The sequence below is a fragment of the Peromyscus leucopus genome, chromosome 4 (genome assembly GCF_004664715.2).
Source record: "Peromyscus leucopus breed LL Stock chromosome 4, UCI_PerLeu_2.1, whole genome shotgun sequence".
Taxonomy (NCBI): domain Eukaryota; kingdom Metazoa; phylum Chordata; class Mammalia; order Rodentia; family Cricetidae; genus Peromyscus; species Peromyscus leucopus.
Genome location: NC_051066.1, coordinates 41,724,938 through 41,735,640, shown reverse-complemented (window position 1 = coordinate 41,735,640; position 10,703 = coordinate 41,724,938). Strand labels below are relative to the sequence as shown.

General features: G+C 40.0%; 1 long non-coding RNA gene across 1 annotated transcript; it reads left to right on the top strand.

Moving 5' to 3' along the window:
- Positions 1-382: 382 nt before the first annotated feature.
- LOC114688623 lies at positions 383-7,056 on the top strand. Its single transcript, XR_003733826.1, has 3 exons — positions 383-2,159; positions 5,792-6,174; positions 6,835-7,056. It is a non-coding gene; the product is annotated as an uncharacterized LOC114688623 (long non-coding RNA).
- The last annotated feature ends 3,647 nt before the right edge of the window (positions 7,057-10,703 follow it).

Sequence of the window (10,703 nt, the reverse complement as noted above, 5' to 3'; positions counted from 1 at the left end):
TACTCACATGTGAGTTAAATCTAATCAATTTTAGGCATCTACATTTTCATTATATTTGTTTGACTAGAGTTTGGTCTTCCCTGTTGATGAGTGTGGTGGTTTGAAAGGAAATGACCCCCAAAGGGAGTGGCACTATTAGGAGGTGTGGCCTTGTTAAAGTAGGTGTGGTCATATTGGAGGAAGTGTGTCACTGTGGAGGCAGGCTTTGAGATCTCATATATGCTCAAGCCACTCCAGAGAGACAGATCGCTTCCTGTTGCCAGTAAGTCTCAGCTCCTCTAGCACCATGTCTGCCTGCATACTGCCTTACTTCCTGCCATGACAATAATGGACCAAACCTCTGAACTGTAAGCGAGACACCACAATTAAATATTTTCCTTTGTGAGAGTTGCTGTGGCCATGGTGTCTCTTCACAGCAATAGAAACCCTAAGACAATGAGCTTATCAAAACGTTAGTCATCCCCCAGCCCCATTGCCTAATTATGATGTGGAGCAGTCATCAACAGATGAATGGATAAATACAAAGTAGTATGTACACAATGAAGTTTTATTCAGACACAAAAACATTTCACGTTCAAGAGAAAAAAATAAGGCACATATAATTACATAATTAGCACTTAAAGCTTATTGGTAGATACACAGGAATTCAAACAGAGACCCAGGTCGATTAAAAAATGTTGGGCCTTCCTTCTCTCCTGAAGGGTGGACTAGTTCACCATTTTTATGATGGATCCGTCTGCACCCTTTCTAGAATCGCACTCTAGTCATCTGCCAGCATTTCAGTGCTCCCACAGTCCTTGGACCAGGCTGTCCCCGACCCCCAGTGTGCTAGTGATGCTCTTTGGAATTTGGCACTTTCTATCAGTTATTTTCAAATGTAGACCCTGCCAGTTTGGAAACAAATGGAAAAGTCCTACTCAACATTCTGGTATATATGACAGACATAGGAAAACAGTTTTATGTACCGAAATATATTGGTTTATATTATATTATCTTTAAAGCATCCCTCTGTTTACTTTCCAGAGTCCTGGTTCATTTTGGGGCCCAATTATTAAGGGTCTGATCTTTGAGAAGACTGTGGTTCTTCTAAGGGTGTATGCATTTTAATAGGCTTAACTAAGACCTAGGAAATGACTCAAAGTCCTGAGTCAATAATGGGATGATTTCAGGCAATGTGACAGGTACTGAGGGATGTGCTTTTGGCCAGAGGCCCTGCCTGACTCCATTCAAATTTCATAGAATAGACAGTTGTCTACTCCATAAGCGAATGGACAATATCCTTTTCTACTTTTTTCCCTTCATAATTTTGACACAAGCTATGCGGTGGCAAGCAGGTACTGACTGGTAGTATCCATTATGTATGGGGGCCAATTTTATTAAGGATCTGGGAAATCCCTCCCTTGGTGGCATATTTAGAAAGTACTATTGGCATCCCGTCCCTCCGTGTTACCAGTGAGTGACATGTCAATGTCTTGAAGCCTGATCTTAATTATTCACTCTCTGCCATTTCCAGAGCCTTGAGATGGCTTTCGTCTGTGCTGACACATGGAATATACCAAAGAGCATTTGTAGATTACAAATATAAATACAAGAACAAAGAGGAAAAGTTAGATATATAAAATTACATATATGCATATTAACACATATATAGGTAAAGGCGAGCCACCCCACCAGTGTGCTGTATCCAGCAGAGGAGGTATGAGCCTAACTCAGTCACATATGTAAGAAGCCTCAGTGACTTTTTATCTTGATCACCCCCTAGGGAAATGCTGGATTATTTAAATGCTACTATTAATATTTATGTAATGTTTTCTAGTATACAATTTGCAGAGTACTCTTCTGAGGACAGAATAAGGTGACAGAGATGAAAATGAAGTTTGTAAATTAGAGGTTGGAGAATGCATTTTATACTAATTTTTATGCTATTGTTGGGATTCAAGTTTTAGGTTACATCTACCTGGGAAGTAGGGCTGATGTGAGTTGGATTTTCAGTGTTACTGCCAGAATGGCTGTCATGAACAAATACCTTCACTGAGAGGAAGGGAGAATGACTTGGGAGCCAAGGAGTGAGGATTTTCTTGCCCGCCCTGCTGATAGCAAACCTTTGGGCAAATCTTTCATCTCATGCGGGTCTTTGAGAGCTCCTCTATAAAATGAAGGTAAGTTGGCAAATCCATTCCAGTGTTCAGAAATTTGTGGATTTTTAATGTTCATGAAATCTCTCATTTGGAATTTTTCTACAACTAAGTATTTCTTTCAACAGTGACAAAAAAAATCTTTAGTTTAATCCCCATTAAGCATGGGGGAAATGGAAAGATTTCTGTGTCAGCAGCCTGCTGTCGATTGTCCTGTTGATGGGGTGTTATAAAGTACTGTTCAAGCTAGAACAAATCAGGATGTAAGTAAAAGTAAAGCCTATGGAGAATGTTTACTGTTAATATTTTCATTCGTTCTGATTTGCAAAATCACCAAGTAGTAAATAATAGTTTTCCTTTTTTTAAAAAATTCCCTCCCTTCCTTCCTCTCTGGCTGTCTCTTTCTCTTCCTCTGTTCCTTCCTCCATGCCTCCCTATCATCCTTCCATCCTTCCTAGCCCGATTCCTTTCAGAGAAACAGAAAAATCAACCAACCCCAGATGCTAATTTATGATGGCAAACTGTCTCAGCTGCTAGCAACGTCCCAAGAACCTGTCTTACGTACCCTCATTATTTGTGGACAATGAAAGAGATGAAAAAGAAATAAACTGTAGTGTATTTTCATTTTTTTCCTAAGCCATAGCATCTCCAAATTATGTGACCATAGTTTGTACCCAAATTATATCAACCACTGGATTTTCCTCTGACGTGATGTTGTTTTAGCAAACAATTTGAAAGCTTTATTCATTCCCCCATTTAAAAATTGCCTTCACAAATTAAATGAATCGACCAATTGTAGTGAAAACAGACAGGTGTATATAATATGCCTCCTACGATCTCAGCGATAAGGTGACAGCTGACTGGGTTCCATCTCCACATATGTGGGGGACCGGCATCAGGGCTGAGGAATGAGGGGGTACTTTTTGCATGGTAGACCACTGTTAGAAAGAGCAAGGAGAGCAGTCCCTCTGATGTCAGTGCAGGATAGGAAGGCAGGGGGCAGTGCTGAAGATGAAGAGGTGCAGGCAGAGTCTGCAGGACTTCCTAGGCAGTTGTATGGAGTTGGGGACACTGGAAGGTTTGCACAGAGGATAGACTTGGAGCAGTGGTGTTGCAGCAAGTCGTGTCTAATGATGAGTGTGGAGAGCTGTTTAGAGACGATTAGAACAACACAGGCAGCAGGCAATGCTTTAGAACGAGGTGACAGACATGAGACCTAGTCTGTAGACATAGTTTGAGCTGGCTAAGGAGAGAGAAACAGGGAGGAAGGAAGGGAGGGAAGTAAAACTGCAGCTTGAGAAACTGAAACTATACCTTTGTCATCGACTGTGATGGGAAGCTGAGGAATTTATTTAAGAGAGAAGTTTTCCAATCCTAGATGACAAAGAAAGTATTTTTAAAACTTTTAGCTACTAGTGTACTTGTATTGACTAATTCTTCTCATTCACACTTAAATTTAAGAAAGGAAATTGAGAAGCAGATAAAAGTCCAGGGTGAGGCCATTTTCTCCAGTTCATTTAACATTCAGGTAATATATACTGTAACCTCTTATACATTAAAAGCACTCTGCTAGGTGCTGCAAAAGGTAGGAAAATGATCAAATGGGAATTATGCTATTAGCACACATATAATTTAATAGTGGCACCTGAGGTGTGATTCATTACAGTAGATGGAGTGCCATGATGTTTGGGCATAGGAAAGTGATTATGAAGGGCTAACATGTGCTAGCCTTAGAAGCAGGTTGCCATTGTATATTCTAGGATAAACTGCCACATCATCAAAGCCAAGAAGGCTGTGGAAGGTGGAAGGCACCTTCTTATTTGTTAATGACTTTGTGAAATTGTTGAAAGTGATCTGAAAGAACAATCGAGAACAGCCTTTGTGAAAAGCTGGGAGAATTAATCCCCGATACTCTTTAATGTAGTGCATTACTTTATCTCATGTGTATAGAGAAGGAACTTACTATTTTCCTTGCGTAGGAGCATTTGGAAAATAATTCCATAGTTAGAAAATTCTGATCAGCTAGTACAGGTCCTCAATTCAAGATTCTATTTATATGGAATCTAAGTTCAAGATTATATTTAATTAGAGGAGCTCAATTTATTGTCAAACCTCCATTCTTAACCCTGTAAACAAGTAAGATGGGTGACAGTGGGATCTGATGTCGGCTGAGCTCAATGTTCAGTGTGAGACTGTAGTTAAGTGAGCATAGCACAAGAAATCAAAGCAATTGCTCTCAGTCTTGGAGGTTCCATAACGTAATCTGGAAGATAAACACAAGGACAAATGCATGGAGTTCCACAGCTGGACCAAAACACTACCCACTCATACTGTAGTCTCAGAATGTGAACCAAGAGTAGGGAAGGTGCTAAATTGTGTTCGGGAATAATCAAGGCTGGCCGGGTTGAATCAGAAAGGACAGACAGCCTTGCAACATTGGCTCAGAAAAAGCACAGGCAATTCATTGATATCGTCACTCAAAAGCAGCGATTTCCTGAGCTAAATGGCTGAGAGTGTATAAGGATGCTGATGGCCCTTGATTTCCAGCATTAATCTTCACGAACAAATTTTTGCTTCAGTCATGTTTCTACGCCTCAAGTCTGCTGGGTTTTCCATTCCCGACGGCTGACATCTGTCTAAGAGCTGAGTGGTGACAGTGTCTTTTTGGATAGGCTTTTCCACTGACAGTCATAAAATCTCTGTTTGGAAATCACTGAGTGCTGCCAGCACAGAACGGGCATTCTAACATGACAAGAACTTGCAAAGAAATGCAGGATCCTGGGCAGACAGATCCCTACTCCCAGAGTGTGGAAAGCTGGTTGTCAGTCTCCGTAACTCTGGATGAGGGCTTCCTTGAGGACTGGGGGGGGGTCCCCCCTTTCTTTCTCAGTAGGGGCCTTAAGCTTTGGCATCTCTGCATGCAAGATGCCCTGTGATACCCTGTGTGCATTTAATAAACAAAACATGACAGTGGAGTTTTCCTGTGTCCTTTTTGTAGAGCTCTGCCTCCAGAACCCACCAATTTGTAATGGTAAACATCTGAGGTAAAATGTCAAAGGTCATACACTATTGCTCATGGAGGAGGATGGCTGGGCTGCCTTCTGAGGGCACACTGAGGGAGGCTGAAGAGACGATGTCAGTGCCCATGTTACCTGAGTGCAGCACATTGAAATATCACATAAGTGATGCGTAGCATTTAATGAGTCGGGACTGAAAACTTTAATTAGCTTGTAGGGCTTTTTATTATTTTATTTTTTTTGTTCATTATATTTTCTGCTCAGTCTCTGTGGATGTTCTGCATTTTCATCATCAAATGACTGGCTGGCTATTTTTGTCAAACAAGAAGCCTGAAACCATCAAGTCTGAGTGTGGAGACAGTCTGCCCGCTCTGTCAACAGGATGAAAGGGAGTCTCAGGCTTTTTTAATTACAAGGATAACATGTTCGCTCATCTAATAATGAAGATGGTTAGCAATTTTAAATTTTAATAATCAATTACTGAAAGTAATTCTCCATTAAACCACAAGAGAGCCATTAAATCTCAAAAGATGGAACATGCTGCATGTAACAGTAGCAAGTTTTCTATTTTTAAATATCATTAGGGAATATCTGATTGTTTCATTTCTCTGCATTTCTTTTACCTTTTTCCTCGTACAGACCATCTCATTTTCCGCAGGAAGACAGCACATGATCTTATAAATAATAAAAGAAAACCCTTGCAAGACTTGATCCAGGGGTGTGAAATATGTGCTAAGAATGTAATTTATTTCAGTCTGGCGTATTTTGACTGAATAATCATGAAGGTGACTAATTAATATTATACTACAACGTGGGCAAAGCAGTGCAGTAGCCAATCTATGTGCCTTTGACCTCTGGAGACCTGTGCCCAAGCCTTCGAGGGCCCACGACCACCAAACAGGGTTTTGGAGAAGACAGAGGGGCCCTCACATGGATTCCCTGGATGTGAAGACCCCTGACTGCATTCTACAGCCACCCTGAACACAAGTCCCTGCTCTCAAGTGACAAGAGAAAGAAAATAAGTGAGTCCTAGATGGCTATAACAATGTGGCAGACTTGTGCGTTGGAGGAGAAACTTCCAGAATGCTTCAGCTGCTGGAGGTCCAGCCTGCTTTAGCAGTTTACTTTCATCTCACCCAAACACTAAGAAATATGCTGAATAAATGGTGTTTTTCTGTTGCATGTGTTTGGTGTGTGTGGTATTTAGGGAAGATGCTGGGTCGGGTTACCAGAAAATAACAAAGGGTGATTTTAAGTCAAATAGGTATAAGGCTCCCTTAGAAGCAGCTGATTCTACTTTGAAAAGTACTGTGATTTTATTCCAAAGGCATTTGATTGGTTGGCAGACAATGGGAAAGCTATCAGGAAGCTAGTGGTACCGTCCTCCATCTCTCACTCACTTGCTCACTTTTGGGATTCAGGGTACTCAGCTGCTTCTAGTGGTACCCTAGATAAGCTCTAATCATCCTTTCCTTGATAGCCTTTCTGATGGGAAGCAGGCCTGAAGTTCTGAACTATTCTGATCTTTTCAATAATCTCTCCTTCACTTCCCTTGGGGGAGGATTAAAGCAGGCACTATGACAAGTCTGCCAAGAGGCGGGTGTGATGGTGGGAGTAGAAGTAGGTGAGGGTAATATCATGGTATGGGAAACTCAGATACTGTTCTTTTCTCCTATTCGTAGGAAATTTGAAGTTTCTGGATGCTGTGGGATTCCCATTTCTCTATCATTCTGCTACTTGGAATTTAATCATTAGACATCACCAAGAAGAAACTGGATTGTTGGAGATGAAGAACCTGTACTCAACAGTGGGTAATTCTGATCTATGACTAAATTGTGAATAAATTATGTAGGGAGGTACAGAATTAAATCAGCCTATATACTTTAGGAAATGTGCTGGAGGCCTCAGAATTTCATAAAAAACATCATGTCAATAGTAAAGGTTTAAAAAAGGATTTTTCCGTAACCTGGCAACAAGCCAAAGAAATAGTAAAGAAATGTCCTACTTGTTCCTTCTACAATCAAATGCCATTACCAGCAGGATGTAACCCAAAGTGTACTCAGAGGAATGAAATATGGCAGATGGACATGTTTCACTTTGCAGAATTTAGAAAATTGAAATATGTACACCACACCATCGATACTTATTCAGGATTTCAATGGGCAACTGCTTTGAGTTCTGAAAAAGCTGATTCTGTAATCACTCATTTGCTAGAAGTTATGGCCATCATGGGTATACCTGCACAAATCAAAACTGACAATGCTCCATCATATGTCTCTGTTAAAATGAAACAGTTGTTTGCTTATTATAATATAAAGCATATGACAGGTATACCACATAATCCTACAGGTCAAGCAGTTATAGAAAGATCAAACAGAACTCCAAAGGATATGCTAAATAAACAGAAAGGGGTAACAACCCCCCCCAGAAATAGACTGCATAATGCTCTATTAACTTTGAATTTTCTCAATGCCAATGAGAAAGGAACAACAGCTGCAGAGAGACACTGTCAGCTGCTGCCATGACAAACAGCATGTGAAGATACTGGTAAGCCACAAGCCACGTGGCAAGGCATAGATTTATAGAAATGGATTAATTTAAGCTATAAGAACAGTTAGCAAGAAGCCTGCCATGGCCATACAGTTTGTAAGCAATATAAGTCTCTGTGTTTACTTGGTTGGGTCTGAGCGGCTGTGGGACTGGCGGGTGACAAAGATTTGTCCTGACTGTGGGCAAGGCAGAAAAACTCTAGCTACAGGGAGGTTAAAAAGAAATTATTTGTTAGTTTTGATCCTGAAGTAAGTTTCAAAAGTTTGGTTATGATGACTAGTCCATGTTTTGTGTACCACTGTATATAGCTGGAATTGTGTGTCCATGATATGTTTCACCCAGAATGGATGGATGCAATACCTGTGGTTATGTAGGCAGATGTCAAGAACCAGAAATCTGCTAATGCTATGAACAGAATCCACATTATTGAGTTTGGTTTCACTTAGGCAATAACTTTTTAGCCTTCTTGCATGTTCTTCTCTATCCCAACTTCTACAGAATTCAACACTCTCAAAGTGGTGCACAAGAGGAAGATGATACTTCTTTATTTCCAAGTCTACACTTACAGACACATTCTACATACAGATTTTATAGCAGCCAGTTTGGAGATATGTGTGTTAATTTTATAACAGGTATAAAAACAAAGTGACACAGAGCGTGGAGAATCTTGCATCATGCTGACTGCTAGCTTTGTTTAGGCTGTTTAATATTGGTCCCTGGGGTGCATGTAGGTAACTAGGCAACGTGCATTGGGTTCTAAGCTATTCTGTTAGAAAGTTAGGCTGTGGATCTCCTTCCCTTGGAATCTTCATTATTGCGGAGTGAGAGAGTCAACTCTTAGAAGCTTCCCTATGGAATGTCTTGTCTGATACTCCACAGACACTTGCAGAGAAAGAACAGTGCCAACTCCTCATGTTTCTTGGGAGGTACTTGGGGCACTCAGAATTCCATTCTATAGAGAAGGAAGGAAAGCCATCGGGGGTTTCAGGGAATTCCCTGTTGCTTGTGGAGTAGTTAAAAACAGAATAAAGACCAACTCTTAGTGAGGAGAGGGGTGAGGAGGCTATCAGGCAGTCTTTCTGGAATGTTCATGGTTAGACTCATAGACATTTGGGAGATGCTTGCTGATGAGGATCTGAATGATCCATGGAGATAATGAGGGGGAAGTCAGCTTCAACTTAAATGGAGGAATTCTGAATCTAGGTTTGAGGACTGCCGCATTGTGAAGTGATAAATAGGGGAGGCAATGAGTTTACAGAGAGGTGTTAAATAGTAAGTCTGATAAGGTGGGGTTAGGGTTTTGGAATTGTGTAGTGCTATGTTTGAGTCCCAGCTCAGTCACTTGTTCCTAGTGAGAGGTTGTATGGGATGCTTACTCTTTAAACCTCAACTTTCTCATCTATAAAGTGAAGATGACAATGGGGCAGGGATTCTTAATTTATGCACACGCCATGTTGAATTGGATCACTCTTTGGGGCTGCCAAGTGCACCAAGGATTTTTAGCATTGTCCCTGGCATGTGTTTCTTATGTACCATGCCCCCTCCCTCCACATACCCCATGTTCTGACAACCTCAGATGTCCCCTGGAAAAAATGGTTCTAGTTGGAGACCACTACAGTAGTGTTCTGGAAGGAATAATGAGGCTCCATGTGAAGCACTTTGGATTGTATCTCCCATATAATATTTCCCCATAATGAATTACATACTTTTACCCACTGGTAAAAATATGAGCAATATTTTTATTAGATATTAAATAAGGTAGATCCTAGATTATGTCAATCACTGTCAATGTGTGGACATCCTTAGTTCAGCTTCTCAGCTAGCCTTACTCCGTTCCTATTTGAAGAAACAATAGGTTTGGAAGAAAGCCATCTTTGGTGTTTGCATGTGTTCTCTGTCTCAGCTCTTAAGGACTATGAGTGTTTATTACTAGCTCACCTTGCAGAGGCTTTGCACAACAGCAGGTGCATGATTAATTGATTAAACACCGCAGCATTCACAGCATACTCTGAGAAGAATCACGACTTCCCTCAACATACCGTTGATGTTGACTAGCTGCCCACAGCACTCTCCTCTTAGGAAAACATTCATGACATGTCCATGTAGGCTTCTACTAAAAATGCATTTATACTGTTTCTGTACCACACAGTGTTTACTTGTTTTGTTGACATTATCTAAGTTGGAATGATAGTTTTCATTTCTGTGAATCATGCATACATTAATAAAGATATTAATTGTTTGCTACTATTCAATTGCACGAACAACGTAATCACTTGGAAGGCATTTCTAGCATCTCCTTCAACCCAGTAATTAAAAACCAAGCTGTACAACACAGTACACTGAGTTTGTCTTTCTATAAAATTCCTTCCAATTCTTCAGCAAAGGCAAACTTCAAGATACTAATGAGAACGGGCATGGCTAACCAAGGTAATTTCTTCCTGCATTAATCGCAAACTCTCCAAGAGTCATCAAAGCTTTATTTCTTTTCTTTAGATTGAACTGTTGCATTTTGCAGAAAGCAATGAAAGCTGTTGCACAAGGAAGATTAAATTTTAATAGAAGACCCAACAGCCACTATGTGACATTAAAATGAGTGAGGGAACATTTATATTTCATACTTTAAAACTCTAAAGATGCATGAGCATACACATGTGCATATACATACATATGTACTTCTATTTTAAGTCTTTTGGTTAGGAATAGCTACCTTTCAAATTACATTAGAAACATTTGACATTATCATACTAAGTGGCATAAATTCATTTAAACCATATGTGTGTATACATTCATATATATTTATACAATATACTTATATGTATTATATGTAATTTTGGGATAAATGTAAAATGATATGAGTACATATATATGTATATATATATATATATACATACATATCAGAGTTTACTTTTCTCTTGCATATGCTTAGAGTGAGAGTGAAATTCACTGTCAATACTTGAGGAAGACTCTTGGACAGGTGTAGAATACTAGAATTTTTTCTTTT